The 13,558-nt window shown below is 48.5% G+C and overlaps 1 protein-coding gene across 2 annotated transcripts in view; it reads right to left on the reverse strand.

The window, feature by feature from the left end:
- Fam49b (family with sequence similarity 49 member B) overlaps positions 1–1,022 on the reverse strand; it is a 130,851-nt gene extending 129,829 nt beyond the window's left edge. The window contains exon 1 of one of the 2 annotated variants that reach the window (XM_021183989.2): positions 989–1,022. The gene's annotated coding sequence lies outside the window, so the exon portion shown is untranslated. The remainder of the gene's footprint in view (positions 1–988) is intronic. The other variant, XM_029469390.1, reaches the window with a different exon arrangement.
- Between the last annotated feature and the right edge of the window lie 12,536 nt (positions 1,023–13,558).

Below are 13,558 nucleotides of genomic sequence, written 5' to 3' on the forward strand. Positions count from 1 at the left end.
TCAGAGAAGGCAGACAACTTGCCCAAGGTCACAAAGCTAGTGAGTGGTAGAACCAAGAATTAGACAGAGGTGCACAGCCACGTGACTCTCCCTGCTGCGCCACCTTCTCACTCAAGCCCTCCCCCACCCCTCCATTTCTAGCGGCAGGGTGGGGATCTGAGACAACCCCCTAGGGCTCTGCCTGCAAAGGAAGTCCGGGTTCCTCTTTCCTCCCACCCCAGACACAAGACCCACATTCAGAGGACACATGGATTCCTTCCAGACCTACTGTGTGTGCACGACCCCCAGAAAGCCCTGTGGGCTGCAAATGCCTCCACCTCTGAACACTAAACTTCCATTTTTCAAAAAAAAAAAAACTGATAATGATAATGATGATGCGGATGATGATGAAAACATAACGGGCAAAGAGGAAGTGCTGTTTAAACGCCGGCGGGGGTCGGAGCAGGAGGAAGTCAGGCTGGTGCAAGTCTATTCGCCCTTTTGGTTCCTCAATTCAGCCTCCTGGCCTGGAACCCCCACCCCCACCCCCACCCCCAAAATGAAGTTAGCGGAGGGCAGCGCGGAGCCCGGGTCAGGCCCTGCAGCGCTCACCTGGCCTGCAAGAGGGGTGTGCCCGGGGACAACCACTCGGACCCCGCGCCCCAGCCTCCCAGTGCACGGCGCCCCAGGCGCTCGCTCGCTCCCTCCCTGCAGCCCGGTGAACCAGGGCGGCGACGCCGCAGCGGGCTCCGGGACGGCCCTGCAAGTACCTGGCGGCCCGATGGGCGGGCGGGCGGGCGAGCTGGCGGCGGGAGCCTGCGGTGCACACACGCCGCTTCCGGGTCGGCGGCTCGCGCGTCCCCGCCGCAGGTTCGCGAGCGGCCCCGGCGCGGCAGCAAGCGACAGCAGCAGCAGCAAACGGCGGCGGCAGCAGCGGCCCGGCCCCGGCGTGACCAGAAATCGCTATAAAAGGAAGAGGCGGCGAGGAGGAAGAGGAAGCGCTGTTTACCTTCGCAGCCCAGCCCGGCGCCGCACAAAAGGAGGACGCGGCGACGCGCCGCCCCCCGCGCCCGGGCCCCGCCGCAGCACGGGCCCCGCGTCACCGCGCCCGGGACCGCCCCGCACCGCCCCCGCCCCAGCCCGCACGGTGACCTTGGGCGAGTCCCGGGCGCCTAGGCCCGACCCCCAGGGCGCCGGGTCCCCGCGGCCCCTCCCTCACCTGGGACGAGGGGTCGAGATGCGCTCGGCTCGGGCGCCACCTGCCTGGCTGCCCCTGGACCGCGGGAGCGGGGCAGAAACACCCACGGGGTCCAGTGGTGCAAGCCCGGGCACCAATAAAGCAGAGGCGATGCGAGGAGGGGGTCTGGGCTACCCACACGGTCACACGGTCGTCCCAGGACTTGTGATTTAGCGAAGGGGAAACTCCCCAAATACCATCTCCTTGTTGGGATTTTTGGTGTGGGAACCCCTGTCCTTCTCTTTGCCTAGGACATCATTAAGGGGCATGTTCCCCCTCTCCTTTACTCCTCTGCCCTCAAGTCCATGTCATCGTTATCTTGATTTTCAATCAGATTTTTCAGGAATATTTAATGTTCCATGAAATATCTTTTCCCTGACCTCTAACGTGGTATCAAAAGGTTTACATCCACAACTTTTGCCCCTACTTCTCATTCTTATCACCCCTCCACCTGTGCTGGGGGCTTGGGGGTACAATATTGGGGACTGATTTACCTTGGTCTATTTCATCTTTAACAAAGGTGTGTGTCCAGATTTTCCTTAACCTGGGCCAGTTCGGGGAGCTTGGGGTTGCTGAGCCCTCCAGGAGGGCTCTCAGGGAATATTTTGGTTGCAAGGAAACTTTGTAGTGCTGGGTAGAGCCACTCTGATGATGAAAGCTTGCTTGCACTGGGACAAGCAAGAAAGGGTGTGTGGCCCACTTGGCATAGCAGACCCGAAGGGAAAGCAGAAGTGCTTTCTAGAAGTTTCTGGAGGTTTTTAGGCCAAGGGAAGAATTGCCTGGGAGGCTAAGGGCCTGAGTTCAAGTTCTCCCTTACCACTGCACTTCAAGACCCTGTTCCAACGTCAGAGCCTGCAGGGGCATCAGAACCCTTGGCTCTGGGGAGCAAATGCCATCTTAACAGTGTAAGAAGTGGTCTGAATATTGAATCAATGGTCAGCTATAAAGTTGAGGAGACAGAGGAAGAGGTTTTAAACCTGGCACAGCAGAGAGCATGCGAAAAGAGAGGGCCTCAGTCTGGATGTTCAGAGTGAGCCAGGTGCCAGAGGCTGTGCCCACCTCATTTAGCTCTCACCACAGTCCACGAAGCGGCCTGCCCAGAGTTACACATGAAGAGGCTAACACAGGGACAGATGGCATCAACCTGAGGTCATGCCTATCACATACCAGAGGAGCCAGGCAAGTACCCAGGTTGTGTCACTTGAAGCCCAAGGACTTGCCCAGTCTGAGCCATGTGAAATGGAACCGACTGTACTGAGTCCATGTACAGAACCTAGAAAGGCTATGACCATTGCTGCTGCTACTATTGGAATAAGTGTTAAAGACTCAAGGACCTAAAGTTTTCTAGGAAGCTGGGGGGGACTTCAAATAGCTTAGGGCAATTGGAGTGCAGTCTGAGTGTGGGCAGGAGGCAGGGAAGAGCAGGGGAAGAGGAGGGCATGGTCAGGGGTCCATGCTTAGCCTGTGTACCACTGAGTTCACCACTTGCTAGGATAGAGTCCAACCAGTCATTTCTGTATGCCTCAGATAGGAAAGTCTGTTCCCAGCCCCAGAGAGGCTGAGTCTTGCTCGTTCAATCAGACTCTGGTATGCTTGTCAGATGCAAGCAAATGGAGAGCTGGAAAGGGTGTTTTCCGAGTCTTTGTGGCAAGTCTGTGGTGGCCTGAGATATCAACCCTGACAATAAATAGTGAACTCCAACATCCTGTAAGGAACACTACCTGCCATTCCCAGCGACGCAGGCACAGGGAAGTCATGTAGCCCACCCCCACCCCCCCACCCCCACTGTCACTCGTCCATCTGTAAATGGATATGATAATGTCACCTTCCGGTATAGGAAGGACTAACTACATGAGATGATGAATTTTACATGATTTGCCAACTGTGGTGCCATCTTTTTATCTTGATATTAAAATCTGGATCTCTTGGCATTTTTCTAGCAAAAACTTGTATTTCTTTTGTGTGTGCGTTTGCAGGAGTGGATGCTGCCCTGCCTAAAAATCAACAGAAGGTGAAGGTCAGGTGACTCGGGCACTTACTGTTGTCCTGCTGGGTCAGCAGTTTACAATTAAACACATGCTGCATCCCAACATGACCAAAGCAAACTCAGGGAAGGCCTCTTACCTGTTTGCCTGGCTCCCCACCCCTCTGGCCATTCAGGTCCCAGAGATGATGCAGAAGTTGCTAAACTAGATGGAGCCCGGCCAGATGTTGTGCGGGGACATAGCAGTGCACAGGGAAGATGCCTGCAGATGGATCATCAGCACATCACATCAGGCCGGACGGACATCCTCCTCCGTGAAGTAGCGTGTCCTACTGTATGTAGCATGAAGCTAAAGCTGGAACAGTGGTTCTCATGGACAGCACAAGGAGTCTGAGCCTTCCAAAGCTCAGGAATCAGAGGTTCGAGGCCAGCGGGGCCATGGAGCAAGGCCTTGTCTCAAAAACACAAAATCTGTGGGGTGCAGTGGCACATCCCTTTAAAGCCAGTGCCCAGGAGGCAGAGGCAGGAGGATCTCTGTGAGTTTGACAGTCCGGTCTACATAGTGAGTTCCAAGCCAGCCAGAGCCACACAGTGAGACCCTGTCTCAAGAAAAACAAAACAAAACAAAACAAAACAACCAGATAACTAAACAACATGTGTCCTGTGGGGGCTGCTGGGGACTGCTGGACTAGGAAGCAGAAAGTGTTGGAAAGTGAGTGTGTGATGTGTAAAGGGTTTCCTTTGAGATAATAAAAATCATGCTTTAATCAAATCCCAGGGATGGATAGCCATGAAGAGCGCATGGAATGTCTTGGAACAGCTTTCGAATCTGGGCTCTGTAGATGTTACATGAACTACGTTGTACTACGGTATCCCATTGTATCTGCAACCAGAAATGGATCAGAGTGGGGGGCTCTCAGCAAGCAGGTGTGGTGGGGAGTCCTCGGGAGGGGTCACTGCCTTTTACAAATAGTTCTACAGCAACTGAAACTAAAACAAAACTTATTAACTGAGAACGTGTATCAGTGTTACAAGACTGAGTTTGTGTTTTTAGGAAAATAAAGAATGAGAGTTTTTTTTTAAGTCAAATCTTATCTATCATTTTTTTTTTGAAACATGAGCTTTTGTAGCCCAGGCTGTCCTTGAATTCATCAGATAGCCAAGGCTAACATTGAGCTCCTGTTGCCTCTATCCTTTTTACAAGTGTGTATTGCCACGCCCATTTTTCATTTCCTTTTTTACTTGCATTTTTATTAGGAAGGCTCTGAGGAAAGTATTTAGTCATGTTCTACCTCAGGTTTCTTCCTGTGAAATGGGCTGATGGTGAGGCCTACAGCAAGGTATTGTGGGAGACAGTAGGGTGATGGAGGTAAAATTTCACTTGGAAGATGCTTAATAATGGGAGTGTGGCTATCGTCACTGTAAGGTAGATGAAGTATTTCAAAGTGTGGACCCATAAGGAGAACAAACTGAAGAGCACCTTGGTGACCTGGGCTATAGCGACAGAGGTGATGGACAGATATCTGTGTCACACATGGCATGGCAGACTTGGCTCCAGAAACCGAAGCTATGGAGAGGCCACTCAAGTGTGGTCAGTGACTCCATTGACAGACAAACCCATAGCTGGAAGTGCTAAGAGGCAGGGACTATTTTCACAGAGTGGGTGGCTGAAAGTGTCTTTGGGTGGATCTTATCCTTTCTCTGACGGGCACCACAATACTCTGCTTCAGGCTCATGAATTAAAAATCTATAGAAAAAAAATCATGGCCAAAGACTCTTTCCTCCACCATGTTGACTTGGCCCAGTATTTGCTCACAGCCATGAGAAACAGTGACACAAATCTAAACCCCAGGGGCTTCTTTCTCTTTTGTTTTTGCCTGGAGTCTGGGGTCCTGGTAGACGTTGGGTTCAGAAGAGGGCCTTATTCCAGGTTGAAGATTACTGACTTCACATGTCCTCATATGGTAAAAGGGCAAAGGTCAGGGTCTGGGCCTTTGTCTAAATGGTACCAATACCTTTTATTAGGGCTCTGCCCTATGCCCAAATAACCTCCAAAGGTCCCACCTCCTAGTGTCACATGACATTTGAAGTTAGGACTTTAATATATGGATATAGAGGGCCACATCAAGGATCTGTCCATTGCAAGGAGACTTTAGAAGTATCCCTGTCAAGAGGTGTGGTGTTGGAGCAGACATGACCAGTTCCTCTTCTTCTCTCTCCTCACTAAACTCTGAAGACAGGAGATGGGAGAGAAAGAGCATTTGCTAGGGTATGTTGCTGGACTTCAGAAAAAGCTAGCTATCAAAAAAGGCAATGAAGAAACGTCCTGGTGTGGTGGCCATGCCTTTAATCCCAGAACTTAGAGGCAGGAGCACACAGATCCTGTGAGTTTAAGGTTAGTCTGATCTATCTATTGAGACCCTGTCTCAATCAAACAAACTGTAAGTCCTGAGCATGTCCCTTAGGTGTCCCTCAGACCTCATTCCCTAAAGAAAGTGAGAAGCACATTTGTTCTCAAGGAGTTGCTGGGAATTTGTCAGATATGGAAGATTTACCCCACATGGAGAATTTTTGCTGTTCAGAAAAAACTCACTTTTGAGGATAAACCTCATTCTGCCTGAGGTGATGTGAGAGATCTTGTAAGATATTAAATAATTCCCTGTGATAAGGAACAGGTTTCCTCCACTGGTCACCCTGCCCTCCAAGTGTGTGGGTGCATGCAGATAAATTCTGGGTCTCATATGAAGATCGTAGGACCCTGTGCCACTGAGATACAACTCAGTCCTCTGGAGTCAGAATTTCGGCCCACATCTGATGATACTAAAGTCTTAGATTTTCTTCATCTTTGTCCTTGTATTACCTAGATAATATAAGTAATCTCAATATGATTCCAGTTATACAGAAGCTGTCCATAGCTTGTATTGTGTACTATACCATTGTGTAGACTTAATGAGCATTCTTGAATTTGGGTACCCACAAGGGTCCTGGAGCCAACACCAAGAGACAACTACAACTGTATGTAAATTTATATATATACATATATATATGTATATATATATACACACATATGCATACACACGTATATACACACACATATACATACTCATACACATATACCTATGTATATATATACACACACGTATATGTATATATACATACATATATGTATATATACACACCCATATATATGTATATATACACACACCCATATATATGTATATACACACATACATATTTATACCCATACACACACATATATATACTCACACATACACACACATACACATATATATATGTGTATATATATATATATACATACATACATATATACATATATATATATACATACACATGCACACACATATACACACACACATATATGAACTACTGTGTTCTGATGCAAGTGCATCTGGGATGCTGTCACAGCCCAAGGGTCTGAGTCAGTGACTGTGGGTAGAGCCCTGCTTCAGAAGTTCTCAAAGATATCCAACTGCAACCCTGGGGTCTGTTGCTCACTTCAGTGACACTTCTGAGACATTTATAATGCTGTGTCTGCTTGCCTTCCTGCCTTCCTTTCTCCCTTTTTGAAACAGGGAATCATAGAAGTTAGGCTGGCCTTGAACTCGACATGTAACTGAGGATGACCCTGAACTTCCCATCCTCCTGCTTCCATCCTGTTTGTGTGGTGCTGGGGATGGTGACGAGGACTTTGTGCATGTTAGGTAGGCACTATGTCCATTGACCTACATCCCAGCTCAGTGACGTCCATTCACTGCACTTAAGGGCTGTGGATTTTCTCTGCTCCAGTTTCCTCCGCTCACACAGTGGCCTGACATCGGCATCCTGTGGAAGGCTGTCCCTCATCCAGGCCTGTCTTCACCATCCCCACTCGTGATCTTTCTTGTTTCCACTCTGACACCTCAAGGATGTTTCCCTCGTGGCGTCAAAGTAAATCGCAGAGCATCTGATCTCCCACACCTGGCTATCTGCGCTCACCTTCCTTGCCCACTCTACATTCATTTTTCCATGGGATTATATTTCACAAAGCAAGCACTTCTATGCTTCTGTAGGCTTCATAGCCAATGTCTCTAGTGACCCCACTCAGCAGCCCAAGATGGAGATGCAGCAGGGCATGTCACTAGCGTTTGCCTCTAATAAGTAGAAGGAATCACAGAATGATTTAGAGTCATGGAAGGAGTTAGAAATAAATTGTGGACTAAAGGTCAGCTCTTCAGATACCCATCCATCCCAGGAGTGTCGTTATTAGTCCCCTATGAAGATGGGGAAAACCAGGTTTGACTATCACCTGATTCCAGAGCTGCTTACATCAAAACACCAGAGAGCTTGCTAAAGCTACAGATCCTCAGGCTCTGACCATCCGGATTCTTGACCCCTGAATCTGAGTGGGTGCCGGAATCCTTGTCTCCACAGTCCAGGGTATTAAGCCCTGGGTCTTGCACATGCCAGGCACAAATGTTACCATTGAGCTCTATCCCCTTGGCTATTTGGAGACAGCGTATTGCTATGTAGTCTAGGTTAGCATTGAGTTGCCTCTTCCTCCTGAGTGCTGGGATTATAGGCATACCACCATGCCTAGCAGGAATCTACAATTGAATATGTCTGGCATAGTAACTTACATTCACTGTTAAGGTCAACATACATACTCTGCCCGGTGGCTTACACAGTGATATGCCTACCTCAGAGTTGGCAGCTTTGGCAAGTAACCTCAGCCAGCTATGTGGGGGCTGCCAGCCAGAAGGAAAGCAGGGCTTGCCCATGTTCCTTACACTTGGGTATACATGACAGTTACTTTAAAGCTAATCATACTGTAACAGTGGAAAGTCCCCTGACCCGACCCAACCAACACAGTTACACTTTCAACCTGATTCTTGGGGGTCCCGATCAAACTACATCACTTACTAACCACGATCACAACACTAAGGAGTCAACAGAAGCAGATTGGGTGGCATTTCTGGCTAAGATGGGCTAAGCAAAAAGTAGATTTATCCTTTAGACCTAAGCAACTAGGGAGTGGGGGGAAGCTCATGAACCAAGCATCAGGGAGGCACAACCTGTAATCCCAACTCTAGACACAGGCAGGTGGATCACTGCTAGGTTTAAGGCTAACTTTATCTACTTAATGAGTTGTCATACAATGAGACTGTCTCTAAAAACTCAAACCAACAACCAACAAACACAACAATCCCCAGCCAAACATATATATATATATATGAACAGGTGTCTGTTTGTGTGTGCGAGTGTGAATGAAAATATCCTTTCAGGAGGTGAGCTGTGGGCAAAGAGGGTACCCAGCCTCAACACCATTTGCTCTGTGTCTTAGTCAGGGTTTCTATTCCTGAACAAAACATCATGACCAAGAAGCAAGTTGGGGAGGAAAGGGTCTATTCAGCTTACACTTCCATACTACTGTTCATCACCAAGGGAAGTCAGGACTGGAACTCAAGCAGGTCAGGAAGCAGGAGCTGATGCAGAAGCCATGGAGGGATGTTCCTTACTGGCTTGCTTCCCCTGGCTTGCTCAGCCTGCTCTCTTATAAAACCCAAGACTACCAGCCCAGGATGCTCCCACCCACAAGGGGCCTTCCCCCTTGATCACTAATTGAGAAAATGCCCCACAGCTGGATCTCATGGAGACACTTCCCCAAATGAAGCTCCTTTCTCGGTGATAACTCCAGCCTGTGTCAAGATGTCACATAAAGCCAGCCAGTACAATTGACCCCTTGTCAACTTGACACACAAACACATCACTAGTAAGCCGCAACCCTTAGTTTCTTATTCATCCCCAAGATCTAAACAACTTTAAAAGTCCCACGGTCTTTACATATTAAAAGTTCAATTCTTTAAAAAATATCCAATATCTTTAAAAATCCAAAGTCTTTTTACAATTAAAAGTCTTTAACTGTGGGTTCCACTAAAATACCTTCTTTCAAGAGGGAAAATATCAGGGCATAGTCATAATCAAAAGCAAAAATCATTCTCCAACCATCCAATGTTTGGGATCCAACTCACGATCTTCTGGGCTCCTCCAAGGGCTTGGGTCACTTGTCCAGCCATGCCCTTTGTAGCATACATGTTGTCTTCTAGGCTCCAGTTACCTCTACTCCATTACTGCTGCTGCTCTTGGTGGTCATCTCATGGTACTGGCATCTCCAAAACACTGCATGACCCCTTCAGTCCTGGGCCATCAATTTCAACTGAGGCTGCACCTTCACCAATGGCCTTCCATGGCCTCTCAGAGTGCCAAGCCTCAGCTGCTCTGCATGACCCCTTCAAAACCAGTACTACCTGAGTGACTCTTACACATTACCAAGTCCTGCTGCAGCATGATGTACAACCTTGGCTATCTCTGGAACACAGCCTCTTTGTGCTTTCAGAAAACACTTCCAGAAGATGTCACTTCAATGATGCTGGTCTCTTCTTAATCACNGCTAATTTCTTAGCTCCAGCTAACCAGCATCAATAATTCCAGTAATGTAAAGTTTTCACTTTAGTAGTTCTGGTATCTTGTTAATCACAGCTGATTCTTCAGCCCCAGCTAACCAGAACCACAGAATCTTCACAATCAAAATAGCAATGGCCCTGGAAAGTCTTTAATCTTCCCTCTGAAATTTCACAAGCCAGGCCTCCATCTTCTACACTATTCTCAACATTATCTTCCAAGTTCCTACACAACATCCCACAGAGCTCTTAACACCGAATGGATCTTGTAGCCCAAAGTTCCAAAATCCTTCCACAGTCCTCCCCAAAACATGGTCAGATTGGCACAGGAATACCCCACTCCTGGTACCAACTTCTGTATTAGGCAGGGTTCTCTAGAGTCACAGAACTTATGGGTAGTCTCTATATAGTAAAGGAATTTATTGGTGACTCATAGTCTGCAGACCAACTCCCAACAATGGTCAGCAGCAGCTGTGAATGGAAGTCCAAGGATCTAGCACTTGCTCATTCCCACATAGCAAGCAGGCAAAGGACAGAGAGACTCCCTTCTTCCATTGTCCTTATATGGTCTCCAGCAGAAGGTGTAGCCCACCACACCTTTAATCCCAGATGACCTTCAACTTGGAGATCTCCCTGTCTTAATCTTCTGGAATCCATAGCCACTATGCCTCAAGATCTCCATACCAAGATCCAGGTCAGAAACTTCTATCTCTCAACCTCCAGATTAGGGTCACTGGTGAGCCTTCCAATTTTGGATTGTAGTTCATTCCAGATATAGTCAAGTTGACAACAAGGAATAGCCACTAACTTTGTTTATAAAGCATCTTCTATGCTTTAGTGACCAGCTCCAGGTTGTGTCCCCAACTTCTTGTGGGAGGCAATCCTTGCTCTGCCTGATGTCCTTAGGTCAAGCACAGTGGTGGCTCAGATTACCTGGGACCTGGACAGTCAGGAAGCCACACCCACCTTTGCACCTCTCTGTGCATCACTGGTCTGCAGAGCAGCTCCTGAGACACCCCTGGGAGGAAGATCCAGTGACACTTTCCGCTCCATTTATCACTGAAAGAAGTCTCTTTGAAAGAGAATGTCCTATAACCACCAAGGTTCTTGAAATTTTGACTGAGCAGTCAGAATGGGTGACTCTCTGGACAAGGCTCTCTGCCTGCAGAGAGGAACAGCTGGTGACTCCTTGCAGTGGGCACCACGAAGTATCGCAGAAGGCGCAGGGAGAGGGCAGACATTGTTATGGTCATCATCAAGGCTGGAAAGATAGAACCCTGCAGCACCAAAGGTGCTCCTGAGCTGCAGGAGGAGCAGAGGGAGTCTTTCCAACACTGGGAAAATTTCCAGGTCCCTCCTCTCCTCTGCTTTCAAGAAAAGCACGGTGGTGCACACCTTTAGTCCCAACACTGGGGAGGCAGAGGCAGGTGGATCTCTGAGTTCAAGGCCAGCTTGGTCTACAGAGCAAGTTCTAGGATAGTCAGGGCTACACAGAGAAATCCTCTCTATGCAACAAAGGGAGGGAGGGAGTGAGGGAGGGAGAAAAGAAGGAGGGAAGGAAATCATGGCAAAACAAAAACAAATCAAATATTTTTAAAANATTTTTTTTTTTATTGAGCAAAATTCAATTTAAAGTTCGAAGAGAGAAAAAAATTTTTCTAAGTTACTCTGGCGACATCAAGTAACAGAAGCCACCATCACATTCTCGTGTTTGGTTTTCATCTTGGGGCTTAGTACCAGAAATTGTAGTACTGAGGTTCTTTCTGTCCCCCACCGCCACCCCCACCCCCACGGACTGTAAGCTCTGTGGAAACAGGGGGTGTATGGCTACTTTTCTCCTGGCCGTGATAAAATACCCTGACAAAGGCAACTTAAGGAAGGAAGAGTTAGTTTTCACCATTATGTTGTGGAAGGGGTGGTAGCCGGCCCAAAACCAGCTGATCACATGACATCCACAGTCAAGAAGCAGAGAGAGAGGAGTACCGGTGCTCTGTTCGCTCTCCCCCTTTTATGAAATCCAGGGCCTCAGCCCAGGGAGCAGTGCATCTTCTAGAGCCAGCCTTCCCACAGCACCTGATGTCATCAGTCAATCACAGGTACAGCTTCAGGCTCATCCTTGGTGAGTCTAGATCCTGTCCGTTGATAACCAACTTTACTATCACAGGTGCTTCGTCTCTGTGCAATCCTCAGCTCCTAGAATAGGCCCTGACCCCAGCACAGAGCCCGTGAAGCTTGGTCTACCCCAGGATGATGGCTCTACCTGAGGCACTCGCCCACACCACAGATCTAACCAACCGGGCTAAAATGTCCATAAGAAAGGGGGCGGGGAGAGGCAAAGCTGAGCACAGACTCTGAGAGGCTGGGTGGGAATGGCATGGCAGGGAACAGCAAGAGGAACTTCCTGCTTCTAGCTTAGGTCTGGGAAACACAAAATCGTTTGTCTCAGTCTTTCATCAGACTGGCGCTCTGAGAGTGTCAGCATGCGGACAGAAAGATGGGTGTCTGTCACACAGACTCTGATGTCACACAAGACACTGCGGCAGGGTCTTGCTCGACAATTCTACAGCCTGCAAGTTTCTTTCTTCTCTGGCCAGCTCCAACTTCCTGTCTCTGTTTACTGTACCTTCTGCTACATTTGTGGCCAACCTTCTCACCTGCCTCACTTTCCAGTCCAGCCCATGTCAGTGGGTAGGAGACGCACTACACCCTCTTCTGATACTCTGTTGCGCCTCCTTCCTCCAAGATGGCCAGAGTTGGGGATTCAGTCACTCCCTCGTAGCCATAAATATTATGTTTCCTAGGAAGAATCCTCTCCAGGCAACTGAACACAGCTGCCTTCCTCGGTCTTTTGTGGACAGCTTTATTGTGGGCTATTTGGCCCATCAGCAGTGCCTCTGCAGGGTGTCCTTCTCTGTATCTTCCCTGTCAGCATGGAGGCTGGAATGTCTGCAGACCAAGTGTGGGACAGCTGGGTAAGACATAGAGGCAAGCAGCTTCAAACTTGACCCACTTTCAGAAAGGTTAGACTCAGAGTGAGGAAAATCTGACCTGCGAACTACAAATTCCTTCAAAAGGGTAAAATGTGTACAATGTACCCCAGGTTATCTCACAACTTATAGTGTTCCTGCCTCAGCCTCTTGAGCAGCTAGAATTACATGGATGTGACATTACAAAGAACTAGCATGTTTTACTGGTTACTTATTATTTAGTTGAGTTTGGTGTGCATAGTAGCCCACACCTTTAATCCCAGCATACAGGAGGCAGAAGCAGGCAGATCTCTGTGTCGTTTGAGGCTAGCCTGGTCTGCGTATTGAGTTCCAGGCCAGCCAGGATGACTAAGTTAGACCATCTCTGAAAAAAAGAAAAGGAATTTAGCAGAGCACAATGTTGCATTGTCCGGATGGACTGCACATTTCCAAGACTTGGCATGCTTGCCAGGGTTGGTATTCCTGACACCTCCTACGTGTATGAGAGGACTGAGCATGAGCCCCCTCCCGGAACATGCTGTCAATCTGGTGTAAGCATTTGTTTTGCTGAATGGGCTCTTAGCGTTCCAGGGAAGGTCTGTGTGGTTCTGTCTCACGTCCTTGGAGCCTAGGATAAAGTACCTACACGGCAAATGCTCATTAAAAGAAAGAAGGAATCAGTCTAGGAGGATGAGCCTTGGGGCATTAGGAAGAGGTGGCCTGATGCTGAGAACTGCTTAGAGAACAGAGGAGTGGAAAGCAATATTGTAGTTCCTACTTGTCACCAGAAGCTACCCAAGAGCCTGCTCCTCTGTCAGTCCTGACTACAGGCAGGCAGCTGCTGGGCTGACCCTTGCCCTGGTTGGGGAGTAGTGTGTGTGTGTGTGTGAGAGAGAGAGAGAGAGAGAGAGAGAGAGAGAGAGAGAGAGAGAGA

The sequence above is a fragment of the Mus caroli genome, chromosome 15 (genome assembly GCF_900094665.2).
Source record: "Mus caroli chromosome 15, CAROLI_EIJ_v1.1, whole genome shotgun sequence".
In the NCBI taxonomy this organism is placed as follows: domain Eukaryota; kingdom Metazoa; phylum Chordata; class Mammalia; order Rodentia; family Muridae; genus Mus; species Mus caroli.